Source organism: Phyllostomus discolor, chromosome 9, assembly GCF_004126475.2.
Source record: "Phyllostomus discolor isolate MPI-MPIP mPhyDis1 chromosome 9, mPhyDis1.pri.v3, whole genome shotgun sequence".
Classification (NCBI taxonomy): Eukaryota; Metazoa; Chordata; class Mammalia; order Chiroptera; family Phyllostomidae; genus Phyllostomus; species Phyllostomus discolor.
The window spans coordinates 104,337,944-104,359,046 of NC_040911.2; the positions used below are offsets into that span (position 1 = coordinate 104,337,944).

Consider the following 21,103-nt stretch of genomic DNA (forward strand, 5'->3'; position numbering starts at 1 on the left):
CCCACCCAGCCCCAGCCCCGCCTCTCCGTGGCCGGCCCAGACTCTCCCATCCCGGAGTCTGCCCCCCCCCCCCCAACCCCCCCCCCCCCCGACGCAGCGAGCTGGCCTTTGACACGGCCGTTTCCCAGTAGACGGCGGCTCGATTGGATGGGTTTTTATGATTTTGTTTGGGGACTTGATTATCTTCTTGGCCTTTACATCCTTATGGGCGGCCAGAGACCTTTTGGCCAAAGGTGCACTTTAAAATTGGACGAATAAATTACGGAGTGACTGTTTAAAGCCCTGCAGGCTCCTGGGGAGAGAGGCCGCCGGTGGGCCCGCGTTCTCGGCGTCGTGATTTATTAATAGGCGGTGGCGTGGTTGGGTCCCGCCCTATGGCAGGAAGGCTGGAGCCGCGGCGCTCCGGCGGGGTGCGAGGGGCGTGGCCCGGCGGTGGCCGCGCGGCCGCCTTCTCCCCGCGGCGGGCAGACGCTTTTCCAAGTCGTCCTCTCCCCTCCCGCCTCCCCCCGGAGACAAAGAAGGGATTATACAACCCGTCGGGTGTAGTTCTCGTATTTTAAGATAAAAACAGAATAGCGGCAAAGGGCTGAAGGCTATAAAATTGTGATCAAAAGTCCGTAAAATTATAGAACTTGTGTTTTCCGGGGAACAGAGCATCTTCGCGATGGTGGTTTTTTTTTTTCTTAAAGGAGCGAGGCAGCGCCAGGGCTGAGCCGCAGAGGAACGGAAGGTGTATTTCCAGGTCGGGGGGGGGGACTAGAGTTACATGCTTGAAAGGTTAATGGTTGGTAAACGTCAATTTTCTGCAATCCTGGCTAATAAAAATAGCGTAGAAGACATAAAATGTCACGCTGCCAAAAAAGCAGGGGCCTTTGAAATCCGCTTTGAAGTCCGGGGCCCTTTGAAGGTGGTGGGGGAGGGGCGGGGCGGGAGCCGCCGTGTCTCTTCCCTCCCGTTGAGTGACGGCTCCTTCGGGAGAAGGCGGCAGCTTCTTCAAGGCGGTGGCGGTGTTTCTCGGGAATCTTTTCGGCTTACACGTGTCACGAGTAGCCTGGCTTCCTCGTCCTGGAGACTGCAGGCGCACGCTTATTACAGGAGACGTGTCTACCTGGACACACCTGAACTGTACCTGGGCGTCTCGTGTGCCCTCTGCGGGGAGGGCGGGGAGGGGGGTGGGGGTTGCCCTTGAAACCCTAGGAGCCGAGGGTTCTCCAGAAAGCTCTGATTTTGAAATACGATGACAGTGCCCGGCCCGGTGGCTCCGTTGGTTGGAGCATCGTCCCCTGCACCAGAATGTCACAGGTGTGATCCCCAGTCAGGGCACCCACCTTGGCCACGGGTTCGGTCCCCCATTAGCATGCACACGGGAGGCCACCGGGCGGCATTTCTCCCTCCCATCAATGCCTGTCTCTCTCCCCCCCTCCCCCACCTCCCTTCCTCTCTCCGAGATCAATGAGCACATCCTCGGGGGAGGATTAAATAAATCAGTACAGTGGCGGTGACAGACTTCTGTCACAGCCGCGGCGCCCTGCTGGGAAAGTGATCCCACGCGTTGGGTCTGCTTCCCGGTGCCCCTCGGGTCCAGCACCTTCCGCCGTGTGACCCTGAGCCCTTTGACCCGGCGCCCGTCACCTCCAGCCGGGCAGGGTCCGCACCACGGAAGGGCCAGCGGCCTGGCTGTGCAGTCGCTCCGTGAGCAGGACACAGCCCGCAGTGGGGCTGGCCCAGAGAGTCCCGGGCCTGGGCTCCAGCCTCTGCCAGTGCGTGGGCCCCAGCCTGGAGGGTCAGGGCTCTGACTGAAACCCTGAAAGTCTTCCGTGCCCCCCTGATTCTCAGACTGGAGGCTGCGCCTGCCCTTGGCGCCGTGAGCGAGGGCGCCAGCAGCGAGCCGGCTCTGTCACAGCGCGAGGGTCTTGGCTTCATGTTTCCACCTGAAAAGCAAAGCCCGAGGGTCGCCGAGGCCTCTCTGCTCCGTGCCCAGGTTTGGTGTAGGGAGGCGGCGGGGCCCGGAGGCTGACCCACGAGTGAGCATTTGCAGGGGCAGCTGCAGGGGGCGGGGCTGGTGGGCGTGGCCGCAAAGAGGGCAGGCCTTGGGAGCAGGCCACGCTCACACTCAGCTGCTTCCTCCCTCCACTCAGAACCGTGTCATTGTGGCTTCTCCTCCCTCCACAAAGGGGGTGCCCAGAAGACAGCCCTTTCCCGCCCGGCCCGGGTCCCGCTGGCAGCCTGGATCGGGGGTTCCAGCTACCAGGCGGATGCTGCAAGGGCACCGCTCCATGGAAAAGTCTCCCGGGGCTCTGGGAGGCCGCAGCCTCAAGGAGGCCTTAATTAATCACTTCCCGCAGCCCAGGGGAGGGGGGAGGCGCCGCTCCCCCGATAAGGGCTGTGGCCACCCGCCTGCCCGCCCTCCCAGGGGGGCTCCTCCACTCCTGGGCGAAAACCACGTGGCCTGCGGCTGCCTCGGACGGCGGCTGCTGTCTCAGGAAGGCGCCCCTCCCTGCCATTATCTGGGACGTGTCTTATTGCATTCCTCCCTTATCGGGTTTCAAGTAATATTATTTCCTTCTTACTTAAATGTCACTCGGGTTAAAGCTTTCGTTGTTGGGAAATGGCATCTTCGATGAGGGCATCGGGGATCGGGGACGTTCCCGGCCACTCTCCAGGGCGGGGGAAGCCGGCGGTGAGACCCCATGGGACTCGGACCGCTGCGGTCGGTGTCTTTGTGAAGGAGCCGCGGCGGCGGCAGCGGGCGCTTATCTGCTTATCTCCGGACGCAGCTCGCTGTCCTTCTCCACCGTGTCTCCCTGCGGACGGCTCTGCGCGAGGCCCGGGCCTCTCTCCGGGAAGCGATTCAATGCGCGACGTGGCCATTAGTGTGGGGCCGGGGGCTGTTCCCGCCTGTACCGCGGACAGCGGCCTCGTCTGCGCACCCATCCCTGAGGGGCGAGCCGGGGCGTGCAGAGGCAACTGCCGCCTTGCTACTCGGGAGGTGAGGCGAGTGGTCTGCAGCCCCAGCGCGATGGCCTGTCCCGGGAGGCTCGCGGTGCCCGGCCTCGGGCACGGAAACCTCTCCTGGTGGCCGCAAGGGGACCCTGTTCTTCTGGCTCCCTTGTCCTGAGCATGCAGCCTCCTTGCCACTGTCAGACCGCACCGACCCAGGGAGACCCGGGTCTGGGAGTGCCCGGGTGCCCAACCGCGCAGGAGCCGCACCGCTCGGCCGAGACCTTGCCGATCCACGCAGGAGCCGTGCTTTGCCACGCCGGAGGCCTGCTCCCCCGAGGAGGCAGCCATGGCTGATCTTCGGTGCCGCAGCCCGGCACAGAACGGCTCGTCCTGGCCGTGGCAATGGTGTGTCCGTGGGCCAAGGACACGCTGTCATCATGCTCGGGTGACTGCAGGCAGCAGCCTGCCTGGCTGGGGGCCGGGGACCCGTCCTGCTGCCAAGGGGCCCCACCCTGGGGCCCAGCCCCCCGGGGAATAGCTGAGGGAGCGGAGTAAGTGCTGGGAAGGTGGGAGGAATCCCGGCAGCTTGGAGGGGTTCGGGGCGGGGGATGGGGTGGTCCACAAAGCGTGTTCTCTCTCCTTAGAGCTGACACCTCGCTGGGTCCCCCTCACGGTCCCCAGTGGCAATCAGGAAGGAGGTGCCCTCACGGTCCCAGGCTGGGCTGGCCAATCCGATGACGAACTTCACCTTGGAAGTGGGACTGGCTTTAGATCCCAGTGGCCGGGACCCTGCTTTGGGGAGGTTCGGGGTGAACTTGCAGACTCCCCCTTGCGAGCAGCTGAAGGCGGTGGGGGTGGGATGGACCCGTGGGGGCCGTGGCCATGGGGTGGCTCTGCTCAGTGGCCCTGCCTCTCCTCCTCTGAAAGATGCCCCATCGCAGCCACGTGGCTGTGACCGCCCTTCCTAAGGGCCGCCCCTCCGTCCCCACTGCAGCCCAGAAGCCTTCTATGACAGGCACGCTGGGAACACTGTCCTCAGCGGAAGGAACCAGGCGTAGGAAGCTGGCCTGTTGTCCCCGCCCAGCTGACGGCTCAGTCTTCACGCTGGCCTGCTGCCCCCCAGCTCCACCCTCACACCCACCCTCTGCCAAAATGCCAGGACTTTTGGAAGCCAAATTCTAGGAGTCCCAGTGTCCTGCAGGATCACATGTTACTCCTGAGCGGAGAAGCCAGGCACGCTGCTCGTGTGAGGTCAACCCCTCCAGGAGAGTGCCATAAATCTCCAGGGGACACTTGCTTATAACCCATCAGGGGACAGACCCCAGAACCGGGCCTCTGCCCAGGGGACCCAGTCCTGTCTCCGTCAGCCCACCCGGCTGCTGCCATCAAACTCGGCATGAAGCACGCTGGGCACACACGCTTCTCGAGTTGTGTCTGCGCTCAGGGTCTACTTGGGTGTTCCCTTGGAAGTCGGGGCTGCTCCGGAGAGAGACACCAGAGGAGAAGGAAGATGGGGGGGGGAGAGGCCAGTCAGGAGCGTGATTAGTGAGGGGACAAGACAGGCGTTAGCTTTGGGGCGCACGCTTTAGAGAATGGGTTTCCACAAAAAGAGAAAGTCTACTTTTTATCTGTTCCTCTCATTGTAACTGAACAGTTGGTATGTTTTAAGTGCCAACAAATGTTTTGGAAACTTAACAACAACAACAAAAAGCAGAAAAACGCATACCAACCCCCCCATCATTCTAGCTTCATCTCCCTCCCCTGAACAAACCGCCTTCAATCATGTGGCGTGGCGTGTGTACACAGGTGTGCACATGGTCTGTCGAGTGGGCACACATGTCGGTTGTGTGTGCATGTGCACCGCTGCATGTGACTGATGTGTGCACATGTGTGTGTGCTGGCATGCATGTAGGTGTGTGATGAGCACACACATATGAGCTGTATTCATATATCTGTGTATGCTATGTGTGTGGGTTTGCAAATGCAGTACACACGTGTGAGCATATTAGTGTGTGGTGTGCACATGTACAAGGATGATAGTGCTGTGTGTGTGGTGCGCACACCCATGTGGTGTGTGCTCACATGTGTGCCCATGTAGTGTGTACACGTGTGGCACGTGCCAGTGTGTGTGTGCAAGCATATGTGTGGGTGTGTGCACGTGGCACACATGGGGACAGAGGGTGTCCCCGTTCTCTGCTGCTGGAGATGACGCCGTGGTGTGGATCTGTGTGGACACCGCTCCTGGCGCGTCTCTCATTGTGGTGACTCATCAGAGGCAGAATTTAGGCTCTCGTTCAGAGCCTCTGCTCGTCACGTGGTCCTGGAACCACGTGCCACGAGGGTGTCTCAGAGACAGTGCCAGCTTCTGTTTACGGCGGGACTTCGGGGCGCTCGTGTGCCCACACCTCCCTGACCGGGGCCTCTCGGATGGCCAGCCTTTTAAAAATGTCGTCCAGGGACAAGTGCAAGATGGCATTATTTAATACATTTACTTAACTAATCGAGAGGTTAAGCATTTAAAAAACCTGTTTTGCCCTCCCCTCTTTCATTTGCAGGTTTCAGGTTCGTGCGTGTCAGTGTTTCTCTCGGGGGTCATTGGACTGGCCCCGTGTGAATGCGGAGGCTCATTTGGGGGAGATCCGCCATCTGTCTTCACTCCGCAATCACAGCTTGAGCTTCTCAGCTCGGTCACCGCTGAAACCCTCAGGGGCGTTCTGTGGGGGGTTCCGAGCAGTTTGGGCGCACTCTTACGGTTCCTCCCTCAGTGCGTCATCGGTGCTGGTGTGTGCTCACCATGCACCCGGGACGGACGTGTCGGCTGATGGCTCCCTGTTCACCCGTGACCGTGCGTTTACATGACCGCGTTTTGACACGTGTAATGCGCAATTTTTTGCCCAAATTTTTGAAGAAAAAATGAAGCACACTATACATCAGTAGTACTAATTCCGTATCTATGTGAATGTTTTTAATTCTTTTATTTATGCTTATGTGTCAAAAATGTAACTCTATAAAGCAGTACCTATATGCAAAATAATACTCTGGAATATAATAACCGATTTTGTTTCTAAATATAAATAAAAATTAAATTAAACCATTACAACGAAAGATCTTTTTCCTGAAAGTCTGGACCTAAAACGTGAGTGTGCATTATAAATGACCAAACGGAACAGTAAGTAAGCGAATCCCACCCAAACTGGTGGAAGCCCCCACACACAGGTCCTTTGCAAGGCAGCGGGGCTTCCTAAGGCCTGAACTCAAGGGTTAAAGTAGCTTCCAGGACAAGGGCAGCCCCCCGAGATCAGTGTCACCTAGCCTGTCCCGTCAAGGGCCAGCCAGTGGCTGATTTAGGCTTTGGGACCTTCCCAAGCCCGCCACTGCAGCTCAAAAGCAGCCGCAGACAATTCGCAATAAATTGATGCAGGTGCGCCAATAAAACTGCCCTGACAGCGTCAGGCTGGGTGGACTTGACCTGGCACAGCCCCTGCTTTCTGCCCCCGTGTCAGATCCCCCGCTGTCGCGTGGAGGAAAACGGGCCTTGGCGGGGTCCCAGCACCCTGAACACCCAATTCCGTAGCCCTCCTAACAGTGTAACGGAGTTTATTGTCATCGGCCCCATTTGACAGGTGGGGAAACTGAGGCCCGCAGCTCAGAGGACATCCTCCAGGTCTAAGACCTACAAAGTGGCAGAGCAGGGCCTCACGCCCACGGGCGCTGGGCAAGCGCTGCGGCCACGTGAGTGCAGGGTCAGGCGTAAGGATCAGAGGCCGGGGCACGCAGCAGGCGGCTGCCCCCAGCCCCAGCAGCCGCAGAGAGGAGGCTGAGGAATGGGGGGCACGGGGGAAGAGGGCGGCCGGCCGGGCCCCGCGGCGCGGCCACGGCCGCGGCCAGTCTTCCGCGGGGCGGGCGATAACGACGCCGCGACGCCGGCCGTAATAAGGGAAGATAAAGGCAACAAAACTCGATTAGGCCCTGATGGATGGCGTCTTCAGTTCTCCATTTAATGATCCGCAACCGCAAAGCTGGAGTCACGCGCGGACCGACTCCTGCCTCTTCGCTCTGTTCACCCGTGATAAGGAAATGAAAGGATGGCGGCGCGGACGCGAGACCCAAATGCCGGCGTTCCGCCTCATTAGACAAAATGGCGCGGCTCCCGGAGCGCCCGCGCCCTTGTGCCGCCGCCGCCGCCGCCGCCGCCGGGCCACCCGCCTGGCCGGGAGGCGCCTGAGAGGTGGCTCACGCTGGCGGGCACCGTGGCCGCCTCGCGCCCTTATTCTGGGCACCCGGACACTCACTTCCTGCTTCCCGGTTCACTTCCGGGTCAGCGGGCCACGCGGGGCCGGAAGCCGTCTGGAAGCGCAAAGTGGGTCCTAGTGGTGGTGGAGGGCCGACCCCCGGCCCCACCCACCCCGGTGAGGCCCTCGGGGGCAGGAAGGGAAGTCACGGCTCCGGCACGGGGTGCAGCGTCACGTCCCTTCCGGACCCCGGGCGGAGGGCGGGAGCCGTCGGACGCTCGGGGCGGCTGCCCTGCCTCGGGCCACCGCTGCGCTCGCACCGGTCAGAGCCCGGCCTCCCGCCGGCGGGGACAGAGGGGGCGCCCCCGGGGGCACCCGCGCTTGGGGCAGCGGTCAGGGCACGCTCTGACGGCAGGTCGCGAGGAGGCCAGTGTGCTCAGCCTTCCCGTCACGTGACTCCATGGAACCTTCCGGACCGAGCGCTCGGAGCTGCTGCTGCTGCTGCGCCCCAGGCTGCTGTGTCCCTGTCCCAGGACTTGGGGCGCCGGCCGCAGTTCCGAGATTTTCCCGGAGGAGCGAAGCTCTGAGCGGGCACTTCCGGCGGCGGCTTCCCGAAGGCCGACGTGCGTGTGCGTCTGCCTCCCTCACACCGGAAGCGGAAGGAAGGCGGGAGGACGCGGCCATTCACCGCTGTTGCTGGTTTCACAGTCGATTTCAGGGTCGCGCGTGCCCCTCCCTCGGGGACACGTGGGCGCTCCCGGGGTCGGCTTGTTGGGGACGCGCGTCCACGGCGGAGGCCCCAGGCGACCCGCTGGGAGGACGGGAAAGTTAGGGCCAGCGGAGCCGAGCGAATCGCTGTAGACACGCGGACGTCCAGAGGCCCCGCCCCTCTCGGAGCCTGGGGTTGTGCTGGAGCAGGGTCGGCGGGGCGGGGCGGGCCGGGGCGGGCCAGGGCGGGGCGGGGCGGGACGCACGTGCGGGGAGGAGAGCGCGCTGGGCCTCCCGCCCGCCGCCGACGCCTGCACCCTCCTGAGCCTCCGTCTTGTCACCTGCACCGCGGGGACACGGTCGCAGCCGCCTCGGATCCGGAAATGAAGGGCGTGTGTCCGCGGCCTGGAGGGCGCCGGCGGGAGGTCGCGCACCCCTCAGCCCTCGGTAGCTTTTCGTGAACGCAAGTTAGGGGCACCTAGGGCGGTGCTCCCAGCCTTGGGTACTTGTTTGGTTTCCGCAGCGGCGTGGCATCCCCAGGGGATGCCCAGCACCACCACCCCCCCCGTTACTGGCGGGGGGGGGGGTCCGAGCTTGACGCAGGGGGACCATCACGGGCCGGATTACAGGGCAGCGTGAGAACCTGCCTGCCCGGCCTCCCTGTGTTGACCGGGCGGCACACTGGCCCTGGGCTCCGGCCGTGTGTCGTGTCGTGTCCTTGCACCCAGCGGGCCCCCTGTCAGGGAGGCAGGCTCGGTCCCACACGGGAAGCGTGACCGTGACCCGGCCCCCGGTTCCTGGGCTGCTGTGAAGGCGGCTCCGGAAGCCAAGTCACACTGAGACAGGGAGGCCCAGGTGCAGAAGCAGGTGACGCGGCTGGGGTTACCTGCGTCCTCTAGAAGTGAGGGTGTCCTGCCCCTCCGGCCAGGGTGACAGACAGTTCGCTTGGGGGCCAGGTTTCTTCCGTGCAGTTGAGTTCCGAGGAACCAAAGGACGTTACAGCCAGTACATTTGGGCGGACAGTGATCAGACTCGAAGGTAATTCATTTATCCCGACCCACCTCGTGCAGGACGCTGCCGGCCTGGCTTGTTTCCAGCGTCCTGTCTTTCCCAAGCAGAATACAGTCCTCAGTGGAGTGCTTCCCTCCCGGGCTCCCAGGAACGCCCCTTGCATGGGGCCCCGCTCCCCGGTGGACCCGTGACAATGGGATTTCCTTGCGTTCGGTCCAGCCCTTGAAGTGGATCCGTGTAAACCACTTTAGCTGAAAAATCACGCTTGTCACTCCTGGCTGACAACCTAATCTTGTGCCCTTTGCTGGGCGAGGTTGCGGCCGTGCTCTGGGGATGACCGGGTGACCCGTGGGCACGCAGGCCGGTCTGTGGGGCCAGGGCGGGTGGGCAGGCTGGCGTCACGGCCTCAAGCTGCCCGGAGCCCCTGGAAAGGAGCAGACAGGGAGCAGCTTCCGGTTACTGGGCCTGGTGGTGGTGGCGGCGGGGGGTGCAGAGAGTTCCGGGAGGACAGGGGGCTGACCGGGCCTGCCGCAGACCCTGCAGGTGCCTCGGGGGAGCCCAGGCCTCCTGCATCCTCCTCCCCGCAGCCTGGAGCCTTGGAGCCCAGCCCCTGCGGCTTCTCTCCACAGGCAGTGGGGGGTGCCCAGCTCTCCCCCTGTACTGGCCTCTCAGCTGCCCTTCCCCCACCGTGGCTCCCCTGCAGGGGGTGAGGCAGCCATCTCCTGCTCCCCGTGTTACCGAACAACAAGGGGCCAAGAGGGCGGAGGCAATACACTATCACCGAAAAGAACCCCCAGGGTTTGTTATGTCCGCCGTCTATAGGAAAGACATCTCTCAATGCCAGAGATTCATGAAAAGGAAAGGAAATGTTTATTTAATGCTATACAGACTTAAAGTAGTGATCTAATGTCTTCCTCAAAATCCCAAAGTCCTTAAAACACCCACAGACACACACAGTCCTTCCTCCCGCCTTGGCCCAGTCTGGGGTGCCGTACCTCAGGGAAAGAAATAGAAGTCCGTGGCTCAGGCAGCCCCCGGTTCTTCCCAGTGATTCGTCTCGGCTGGTAGGTCTCCCTGGGTTCCCAGCACCCTCAGCTGTGTCGCCAGGCTCTCTGCTAAAGCCGGGTGGTGGTTCCCCCTTCTAAAGCTGCGGGGGTCCCCACTCTGGCAAAGCCTCGGGGTTCTATCTCCACTGCCCCAGCCACGTGGTCCTTCTCTCCGATGGCACCAGCGTCTGGGTTGAAATCCCGGCACCAGTCCTCCTCTGCAGCCCCATGTCCGACTCCTCCCACAATGGGCTACACTTGCCAGCACTCTCATAGCCTTCCAGCTTTCCTGGGCAGCCATCCTGAGTCTGGGCAGGCTTGGCCCCATGTCATGGAACCGGTCTTCTCAAAGCTCCCACACAGGCACTCTAACGCAGGGGACCCGCCCCCCAGTTACACCTTCGCGGGGAAGTCACTTCCATTCCCCCGGCTCAGAGCATCGCCACAGCGACTTCACGTATCTTTGTAACCAGTCAAAGGTTATAGATCTGTTAAATGGCCGTGCCAGAGGTCACCTGCCAAGCTGTTGCTGTGCCAAACAGCTCCCAATGGCCCTGCTCCACGTGTCCCCTCCCCCACCCCACAGCTGTGGTGGGGGGTGAGGACACCCTAATATTTTCCTGGGCATCCTGAGTTCTGCGCCCCGTTCCGAATCCCTGTTTGGGGTCCCCCTCTGGGCTGCACCCTGTCACAATCCCTCCTTTCAGATATACACCCACTTTGCAATCGTATAAAGGACAATGGGCGAAGGTCTCATCTTCTTGTAACTTCTTCCAGCTGGAAATGGATGTCGTCCTACCTACCCTTGGGTCAGGGGTGCGCTGAAAGGGGGAGGGGCGGGTGCACCCCAGAGGAAGAAGTCCTTCCTGTAAGGGGAAGGACCTGACAGGATCCTGGTCAGCTGGCTGTCACCAGGAAGTCTCAGGCTTGGTGTCCAAAGGCTGGTGTTACTGGACCCTTGGCATCCTGGTCTCATTCTGGAGGTGACAGGTTTGGAAAGAATTGGAAGGACAATTACGTCCTAACCACTGAACGACAAAGGCAGGGACTTAAGTAAAGAATGGCTTGCCAGGAGGAAGGTGTACAAGGCACGCTACACCTATCCAAAACTCCTGTGGCCCCTTATGCTTGACTCGGGCTGAGGGGACTATATTAGGATTTCCCTCCTTTCAGATATCTGGGCCCTTTCCGTCCGAGCCATCAAGACAGAAATGGGAAAATCATTTCCCAAGTAAAGCCCACAGACCACCCGGACCGTTCACCAACCCAACCACTCAGTTCAGCCAAACTGTTGAGTTTCAAGGGGCGATGGCGAAGATGCGCTGCTTAAGTGAGGCCTATATTATACCCAACCACTCAGGGAATGAAGTCATAGGCATACGCCCTAGGAACACAGAAGGACACACAGGTTAGTTCACACAACAATCTCCCAAACCAGTCTCTGTGCCTCTGAGACTGTCTTTTGGGAAGACATTCAGTTGCGAGGCCCTTCCTGCAATGACATTCAGGATATTCCCTGAACCACAGTTTTTCTCCTTAAGATCACCCTCATTGTTATTAAAGGGACTACTTTGAGTCCCGTTTTAATTTTGACTGTTGATTTGCACAAACACACCAAGAGCAGCCTGGGTCACTTGTGGTCTTTAAGCCCACCTTGCTGGAACTCACACGGGGAACCTTTAGATTGACTCCTCAGTCCGCCCCTCGGGGCACAGAAGCACAGCCACACATCCGCCATCTGGCTTCGCCTGGGCCAGTTGTTTCACTCAACTCCTTGAGGCCTCCGTTGTGCCTACAGGTTCCTTTTTGGCCAACTTTCAGGAAAGCAACCTTCGTTCCTTCCCTGGAAAGACTGCCATGAACCGCACAAGCAACCAAAGTACCAGGCGGGCTTTTCTTGTGGGCTTTCGCTAGCTTCGCGAGTCAATCCCAGTTTCTCAGGGCTTTCTGGTGACGACCAGAACCCACACATGCCTCCTTCAGGCGTGACATTCCAGTCAAAGTCTTGGTTAACAAAACCACTATTAGCAACTGGTCTTACTGGTTTTCTGCAAAGAAACCTTATGTCATCACTCACTTCTTCAGAATGCCAAATTCTGGAGGGATCAGGTGGGGAGAAAAATACGAAGTGTGAAGGGAAATCCTTTCCCTTCTGATATCCACCAGGCTTCTCAAAACTTTCCTACAGAGTGTGAAGTTTCAACCTTCCCTGGAATCCTTAATTTCCCTTTCAGAGCAGATACAGAGCAAAATCCAGAACACGGAGTTCCAGAACAATACGCAGGTAGGGGCATTCTCTTGCACCAGTGCGTCCATCGGTGCCTTGCAGAGACATGGTCCTTCAGGCCTGGTCTCGTGGCAGAGACATGCCCCTTTGCCTCTGGCTGCAGCACTCATCAGCCCTGAGTGACCCTTCCTGGGTCCCGAGCGGCAAAGGCATGCTCCCCAACCAGTTACAGACGACCTTTCCTTGGTCTTACGGTGACCTTAAACAGGTCTTCAGATACAGGTTTCTGATCAGAAACAGAACCAAAATACAGAGACTTGCTCTTTCCAGATCCGGTCTCGTGGCATAGATATGCCCCCTTTGCCTCTGGCTGAAACACTCATCAGCCCCGAGTGACCCTTCCTGGGTCCCGAGCGGCAAAGGCATGCTCCCCAACCGGTTACAGGTGACCTTTCCTAGGTCTTACAATACAGAGGGTTTCTGATCAGAGACAAAACCAATGTGAGAAATGTGCTCTTTTCCCACGAAACCAGAAAACAGGTAGTTCAGGTTTCCTCTACTCCAGGTTTAAAACTTTCACATCCTTTACACATCCAGATTTAACCATCAATCTCTTTTAATCCTGGTTCCTTTCTCACACCGGGAAGGACTATCCTTAAACTCAGCATGTGGCAGCTGAAAGTCCCCAGATTTGCAGGGACCTCCTGCAGCTTTCTGAAGCTCAGACCTTGCAAACACCCTATAGGTCAGATGTTCACCCATGGACCCCAGTTCATGACCTTCAGAGCCAGAGCCCTCCCCATCAGAACCAGTTCCGCAGAGAACCCGACTGCTGCAGTGCCCACACAGCAGCAGCACACAGCCCATGATCCGAAGAGAAGCCTTAGCCACCACCTGGTCCAGTTCCAAGATGGCAGCGCCCATGCACGCTGGGTCACCCAAGATGGCGGCGCCCGTGCACGCTGAGTCATCCAAGATGGCGGCACCCAGGCATGCTGAGTCATCCAAGATGGTGGCGCCCATGCACGCTGAGTCCTCCCTGGTGAGGCACTCACGTGGCTCATCCTCCATTTTACCCAAAATGGCGGCGCACCCACGTGACTTTCTGTACAGTCCCCACCATACAGGCAGGCTCAGCTCACAGAGCCTAGGGTTTGCTTCCTCCCCACACCCGAGTGCAGGTTCCCTTGGTGCCCCCTGGGCTCCCCGAAGCTGTGAGCGAGCCGACAGGCCAACCCGGGAGCAGCATGCTAACCAACCACTATCCACAGCTCCATTATTCCAAAACGGTGTTCAGAAACCAGTGTTCAACCAAACCAGCTTCACGTCTCTGCTCCCTCCCCGTTTCCTTTCCTTTCCGCCTTTCCAGGCGTCACAGGCGGCCGATGCGCTCAGGGGGAGCGCAGAGAGATTCTCGAGACGGGAAACCCCGAAGTCTCACTCTCTCGCACCCGAGGGGGTCGGTCTGCCACGGGCAATCATGGTCCCGGCGGAGTCACCAAAAATGTTACAGAGCACCAAGGGGGGGCTGGGACGATACACTATCACTGAAAGAAACCCCCAGGTCCGTTATGTCCGCCGTCTATAGGAAAGACGTCTCTCAATGCCAGAGATTCGTGAAAAGGAAAGGTTTATTTAATGCTACACAGACTTAAAGGAGTGACCTAATGTCTTCATCAAAATCCCAAAGTCCCTTAAAACACCCACAGACACACACAGTCCTTCCTTCCCCCTTTGCCCAGTCTGAGGGACCATATCTCAGGGAAAGAAATAGAAGTCCGTGGCTCAGGCAGCCCCTGGTTCTTCCCAGTACTCCGTGCTAGGCTGGTAGGTCTCCCTGGGTTCCCAGCACCCTCAGCTGTGTCGCCGGGATCTCTGCTAAAGCCGGGTGCTGGTTCCCCCTTCTAAAGCTGCGGGGGGCCCCACTCTGGCAAAGCCACCTGGTTCTCCCTCCAGTGGCTGCCATGTCTGGGTTTAATCCCCGCGCCAGTCTTCCTCTGCAGCCCCATGTCCGACTCCTCCCACACTCGGTTGCACCTGCCAGCACTCATCTCCTTCCAGCTTTACTGGGCTGCCATCGTGGGTCTGGGCAGACGTGGCCCCATGTCATGGAGCCAATCTTCTCCAAGCTCCCACACAGGTGCTGTGACTCAGGGGACCTGCCCCCCAGTCACGTCTTGGTGGGGAAGTTACTTCCATTCCCCTGGCTCAGAGCATGGCCGCAGCTATTTAACATATTTATGTAACCAGCTAACAGTTATGCAACCAGGTAAAGGTTATGCAACCAGCTAAAGGTTATAGATATGTTAAATGACCACACCAGAGGTCAGCTGCAAGGCTGTTGCTATGCAAAACAGCTTTCAATGGCCCTGCTCCATGTGTCCCTTCCCCAACCCACACTTGGGGGGCGGGAGAGTGAGGACATCCTAATATTTCCTGAACACCTTGAGGTCTGGGCCCCATTCCAAATCCCAATTTGGGCCCCCCTCTTGGCTGCACCCTGTTACACCCAGGGACTGGTTCCCTGGCCAGACCACCAGGACGGCAGGCACCCCAAGGCAGTGACCCCTTCCCCACCCTTCCCTTGACAGGGGACCGGCCCCTGCCCACCATGGTGGACGGATGGCATGACGCTGCCACCTGCTCACACGAGCCACTGGGAAGCGGCAGACATCCCCACCCTGAACCACATCTCCCTCCAAGGTGTCCGCGGCAAGGAGCCACTGGCCCACTGTGGCCTCGGATGGCCGTCTGGGACACCAGCTGTGTCATGGTCTCACTGGAGGGCCCACGGCACGGACGGGGGAGCCGCAGCTGAGCTGCGGTCCCTGGAGAGCGAGGGGGCAGCATCAGAGCCTGGCAGTCTCAGGGGTCCGTCCTTCAGGGCTTCCAGCGACTCTGTCTCCAGGGACCTGGGGGGAGGCCGGACCGGGCATGTCTTCGAGGGCGCTGGATGGAGGTCTGAGTGGACACCAGCCTGCTGGTGCTCCACGCCTGTGTGACCTTGGGGCGGCCCGGCCCACCACGGCGATGCAGCCCCCTGGGCCCCCACCTGGGGCGCTCGGGCGCTGCCTGCCCTCAGCCCTTCCCGCCGTCTGTCTCATCTCCGGTGGTGAGACTCGTCTCTAAAAATAGGTCACGGCAAAGGCCTCGACTTCTCTTTCTAATTAGTGCTCAGAATTTATTGAATATACATCATACGTATAGATCACAATATTATTCGAATTGCTATTAAGACTTCACACATCAAACTGTGTCAGGCGGAGGGGACGCGGGAGCCCCGCGCTGCCTGGGAATCGTCCCTGCGTTCGCGAGATAAAGGACAATTTAGGACGATTACAAAAGCGGTGATTTAGTGCAACATAAAACTCTGCTGAGAACTAACTCGTGATGCCAGCTGCTGCTAAGCTCCTTAATCTTTATCTAGTTCAATTAAAATCTGAATGTTCGGGATTTCATTAGCACGCGGCGGTCTGGCACCGCCCGCACGTCCGCACTGGGTCCAGGGCCGGGGTGCGTGGTGCAGTCCCCTGCAGGTCCCCGGTGGACGCTGGCGCCGCTGGACGTGAGTTCTCCCGGTCTGCGCCTGGCCCCGGTCCGTGTGGGTCGCACCTCCTTCCTCCCTGGGAGCAGGAGTGTCCGCTCCCTGCCGGTTCCCCGCGCGTCCCGCAGACCCTGTGAGCAGGTGTCTATGCCGCCGCCCCGGCCGGAGAGGGGCCCACTGAGCCGTCCCCTCGGGTTCCAACCGAACACGGAGGGACATGGCCGTCCTCCCCCGGCCTGGGCGCCGAGGTCCGTTGTCCCGGACTTGCCTCTTCTCCCAACAACCGGGGGCCCCCCCCTGCTCCCCCAGAGGCTCTGCTCGAGGTGGGGCGGGGCCGGGGTCTGCTTCACTAGCCAGCCCCCCCCCCCCGTCGTCCTGAGGCAGGGGTCCCCTCACCGTGTCCTGTGTACCCCTGAGAGCGAGCCTGAGACTGGGCCTCCATGTGAGACAGGCCTGAGTTTGAGACTCAACGTGGAGACCTGTGCTGGGGCTGTGTGAGGGCCACGTTCCGGCGATGACCACGTCCTGACCCCCAGCATGCACCGCCTTACCCGGCGGACGGGCTCGGAGGGGTGGCTCGGTGGGGGACGGGTGCTGGCCCGGCACTGTCCCGGCCCCGTCCCGGCCCCTGGAAGGGGAGCAGGCGGCGAGGGTGAGCAGGAGGGAGAGGTGAGTGTGGAGGCACAGGGTGAGGTCACGAGGGGAAGGGGCCCGCGCCACAGCCTGCGGGCGCCTGCAGAGGCTGGGAGAGGCAGGAGGTGGGCCCCGGGCCCCCAGGAGGACGTGTCCCGCAGGGTGACGGGAGGGGGGCAACCTCCCCCAGGCGCCCCGTCCCCTCCTCTCTCCGGCTGCTCCTCTGCCCCTTCCCCCGGCTGGGTCCTCACCCGCCTGCCCCCGCCCGGGGCCGCACGGGACTCTGGGAGACGGAGCAGGAGGGGTCCAGCCGAGCCCGGCCAGTTGCCCTGGGTTGGGGGCTGGGCCTCCTCGCTGCCCGTCCCCTCCGTCCGCTCCCCCCGTGGCAGCAGGGCCCAGGGCGCACGTGGGTCAGCAGGCCGTCCCAGGTGGCCTGTGTGGCAGCCCCAAGTCCGGCAAGCTCAGAGGGATGCTCCGCCCTTGCCGTTTCCCGATCGTGGGTGGCCGGCTGCCCCGTCCCCAGCGGGGAGGGAGGAGGCCACCTGGGAATCCCCTCGCGGACCTGGCAGGTCCAGGCTTGGAGGAGCCCGGCTCTGCGGCCGCCTCGGGCCACAAGGCCGGGTGGGTGCCCGTGGCTCTGTGCGCCCCGAATGGGTGGCGTCTGTGTCCTTGGTGGGGAGGGGGTGGGGGCCGGGAGGCAGGGACACCCTCCTTTGTGCCGTGTTGGGCTTGAACTCCGTGTAGACAGTTAACCTCCTTCCGCCTGCAGATCCTGGAAGAGGTCGGAGGTGCCGGCGGGTCTGAGAGCTTTCTGCTGAGCCTCGCTGGCTGCGCTGTTTGGGGGGGGGTGCCAGCGGGGCCGAGCCGGGGCTGGAGGGGGCGGGTGCGACCCAGACAGCTGGAGCCGTGTGCTCGCATGTCCCGAGTCCGGTTTTCCATTGCTAATGCGACCCTGTTGGGGCAGCTCCCCGGGGCCCGCATCGAAGGTGAACTTGACGATGGCAGGCAGAGGAGCGGCGGGCGCTGCGGCTTCTGGGGGCTGGACGTCGCTGCCGGAGACTCTGGGTCCCCGGAGGAGCCCCTCCCCACACATCCGCGGAGGCTCAGGGCCCGATCCGGGGCGGGGCCCTGGGGGCTGCAGGCCGGCAGGCCGCAGGCGCTGACCTGGGCCCCAGCAGTGGGGCGCCCACCCCGAGGCTCCCTCCCTGACCGCCCGGGGCTGGGCCGGGCCCTGTGGGTCTGCGGGGTACACAGCCAATGCTCGGGCCTCCCTGCCCCCCAGGGAGAGGAGGTTCCAGGTGGTGGTGGCAGAGCCTGGGGCCCGTGAGGGTCGCACGCCCTGGGGCTGGTCCTACTCAGGCCCAGGGGGTCCTGAGAGCCCGCGGCGGCGGGCCCTGCAGCCTCCGGGCTCCGTGCAGGGTTCTCCTCAGCCAGTGGGGTCCCCACACGCGGAAATCAGGTGAAGCCTTGGCAAGCTGTGGGGGGGGCTCTCAGCAGGGCCCCCCCCTTTCAGAGGCACCCTCTCCACTTCCCAGCTGCCCCCTGGGGTGGGCACCGCGCTCCCCCTCGGGGTGTTTGTTCTGGGAGGTTTGTGTCGGGGTGGGGGCTGTCATGAACGAGACGGCCACGTGCAGACATGAGAAGAAACAGAGAAAAACGGAAGGGAAGTGATCCTGGATCATGAAACCTCCAGAACCGTCCCCCAAACCGGTCCCTGGATTTCACGTCACCGTCCGAGGGAAACACGGGGCCTTGGCTACACTGTTTAGGGGGAGATTGAGGAGGGGCCTGAATCTGTGGGTCGCCTTGTCTCTTCATTCACAGGCTGTTGGTTCCGGGCCCTGGGCACGGCTGCGGACGGAGCCCGGCCGAGAGTGGCCTGAGGGGCCTGGTCAGGATGAGGACGTTGGCGGGGGGGGGGGGGGGGGGGGGAGTCTGGGGCTGGGTACACGCAGTCCCCTGGAAAGAGGCAACCGTGGCAGGTGCATGGCAGGGACGCCCCTGCAGGGGCTGCCTCAGTGAGGAGACTGTCTCCTCTCTGCCTCCCGGCTGGCAGCCGCCCTCCGGGCCCCGCGGCCCCTGCAGGGTGACGTTTCTCTCCCGGGCAGAGACAGCCATGGTTGTTGTCTGGGGCGGCCTGTGTAAGTCACCTGCCTGCCTCCAGGCCCCAGTCGTGCCCGAGAGGCACCCCTATGGACCTGAGCGGCCTAGAGGCACAGGGTCAGGGTCAGGGTCAGGGCAGAAGCCACTGTCCTCCCAGATCGCCCATGCTGTGACCTCCGACACCCTGTGCTGCGACCTTGGCAGTCGTCAGGATCTGGGTGTCGTCGAGCCGTGACTCGCACTCTCCAGGGCGCACCTTCTGCTGCTGTCCGCGCCTGCGCCGCCCCGGTGACCGAGCCAGACGTGACCCACCCTCCCTCCCTCTCTCCCTCCGGTGGCTCTGAAACGGGCCAGTTTCTGCCCCGGAGCACTTAGCTTCCCCGAATCGCAGGGGGCTAATTGGCTTGGCCGCCTCGCAGAGGCACTTACAGTTTTCTCATTCGCTGGGCGGGCAGCTCCTGGTCCGGGGCTTCTGTCCCGGACGGGCAGGAGGGTGCGGGGCGGGCAGAGGAGCTGGGACGAGAGAGTGTGGGCCGGCCGGAGTCCCCACTGGCCATCCCCGAGGAGGCCACACGGCTGGGTTCGCCTTTCCCGCTCGACCTGCAGCCTTTGCTCACACGCTCTTCCACACTCACAGTGCGGTGGCTCAGGGACGGGAGACCCGGGAGGGCGCGGGGCGGGGAAGCCCCGGGGTTGGGGGCGGCGAGCGGGCAGCCTGCTCTGCGCGGAGCCTCCGAGGGCGACGTCATCTGGGAGGGCGGCGCGAACAGGTGCGGGAGAACGAGGGAGGCTGGCCTTCTCGCCGTGGTGGGCACGTGCTCTCCGCCAGCAGGCAGGCCAGGGCCCCGCTGGGCTCCAGGCGGGCTCCTTCCGTCCCTGCCGCCCAGCGGGGCTCGGCCCCCCGACGGGGTCCAGACGTGCTTCTCCCAAGGAGGCCGCGCGGCCCCAGACTCGGCGCTCCCTGGCGGACGGCCTCTGCTCGCTGTCGGCGAGGGCGGCGTGCTCTGGGCCGGCACAGAGGCCACCTTGTGCCTGGGAGGACACCCCCACTCCCACCCGTGGGTCTGTCCGCAGGAGGCCCTGGTGCTCCCACCGTCCCCCTGTTCCCAGGGCCTGGGCAATGTCGTCGCAGGACTGGGGGCCATCCGGAAACCCCACCCTTCGTTTAGGGGCAGGCGACTCCGGCAATGAGTCTGCTGTTTGGGGTTCGTCCCCCAGAGATGCCCTGGAACTCAGCCCCGGGGAGCGCTCCCGCCACGCCGTCCGGAACGGCGAAGACAAAGCAGCCGCGGCCACCGCAGGGTCTGGCGGGAGAACGGGGCGTGAGCGGTGGCGTGTCCACGCAGCACGGTTCTGTGGCAGGCTGCGTGTGCCCGCGTGTCCCCGTGGGTGTAAGCCTGTAACACAGCGGCAGACGGGGTCGCCGAGCGGGCCGGCCAAAGGGCACCATTTCGAACGCCCTCCAAGCCGCGTGTCGCCTGATGTGTGCCTGCGGACCGGAAGCGTGAACGTGGGGAGGGGACACGCGTGTGCAGAGAGGACACGTGGACCGGTCTCCAGACAGCAGTGCCAGGTCCGCAGGGAGGGGCCAGGAGGCAGGCAGGCCTCCACCTCAGGGTGCGCTGGTTCCCGGGGCTCCGGCGAGTCTGGTGCGTGCGCGCTCCCGTGTGTTAAGTGTGGGGGAGGGGGTGGGGTGTCCCCCGTGCCCCTGTACGGGCCTAAAATGTGTCGCAGCCTGAGAGGCCCGGTTGGGCTTGTTGCGGACTTGATGGGGGCACGCGGCCGTTCTCAAACACCAGGATCGCTCAGGGTGGGGGGGTCTGCGGGCCACGTGAGGGTCACCGGGTCACGTCACACTGGGGGAGAGGTCACAGCACTCCGTGGCGGGGGTGTGCAGCCTGAGGCCCAGAGTGCAGCCCAACACACGCAGAATCCCAACTTTACTCACAGCGTTGTCAGGTTCGTCGTGTTTCCCTTAGTGTTTGCGTGTTGGGCGTGTGGCCCAGAGACGCCAAAAGGTTGGACACCCTGCCGAGAAGATTCCAGAACAGGTGGTGACACGTGCGTTTGGCCACTGCCTGCCCTTCCCAGGCCTGTGGCTGGGACCCACCGGCGTCTCCTCACGCCCCGTCCCCTCCCCTCCCAGGCGGAGCCATGCTCCTCGTGTGGCCCCCGGGGGACTCGCTGTCTGATGGGGCGGGAGGCAGGCCCCGGGGGTGGGGCCACACAGCGGAGTCGGGGCCGGGGCGGATCTGCCGGTTCTGAAGGCTCGTGAGCAAAGCCCCCGGAGTTTGCCGGGCGTTTAAAGCATTACCTGCGGCTTTTAAATGCCGCCTCATTGCTTCCGAGTTCAGTTCATGAATGTAAAGAGTGTCACCGAGTTTAAGGAGACGAGTTAATTGAGAAATTGTAATTCCCCGAAAGCCTCTTTGACATAATTAAAAAACCCAGGTGAGTATAATCCTGTCATTTAATACCTGCAGCGGAGTGGAGGACTAGGAGCCCCTCGGTGGCTGCGGGGTGACAGTCGCCCCAACTCGGCGTGGTGGGCAGGGTCGAAGGGTCAAAGTGCAGGCTGGAAGGTCAGCCACTCTGGTCCGGAGGGCACAGCACCTGGCAGGGGGGATGTCCAGGGGGCGGTTTTACGTGAACACGC

The 21,103-nt window shown here is 62.0% G+C and overlaps 1 protein-coding gene across 1 annotated transcript in view; it reads left to right on the forward strand.

Annotated features, from left to right (window-relative positions):
• Window positions 1-21,103, forward strand: part of CDH4 (cadherin 4) — a 151,480-nt gene that overhangs the window by 14,154 nt on the left and 116,223 nt on the right. The gene's annotated exons all lie outside the window — the stretch shown is intronic.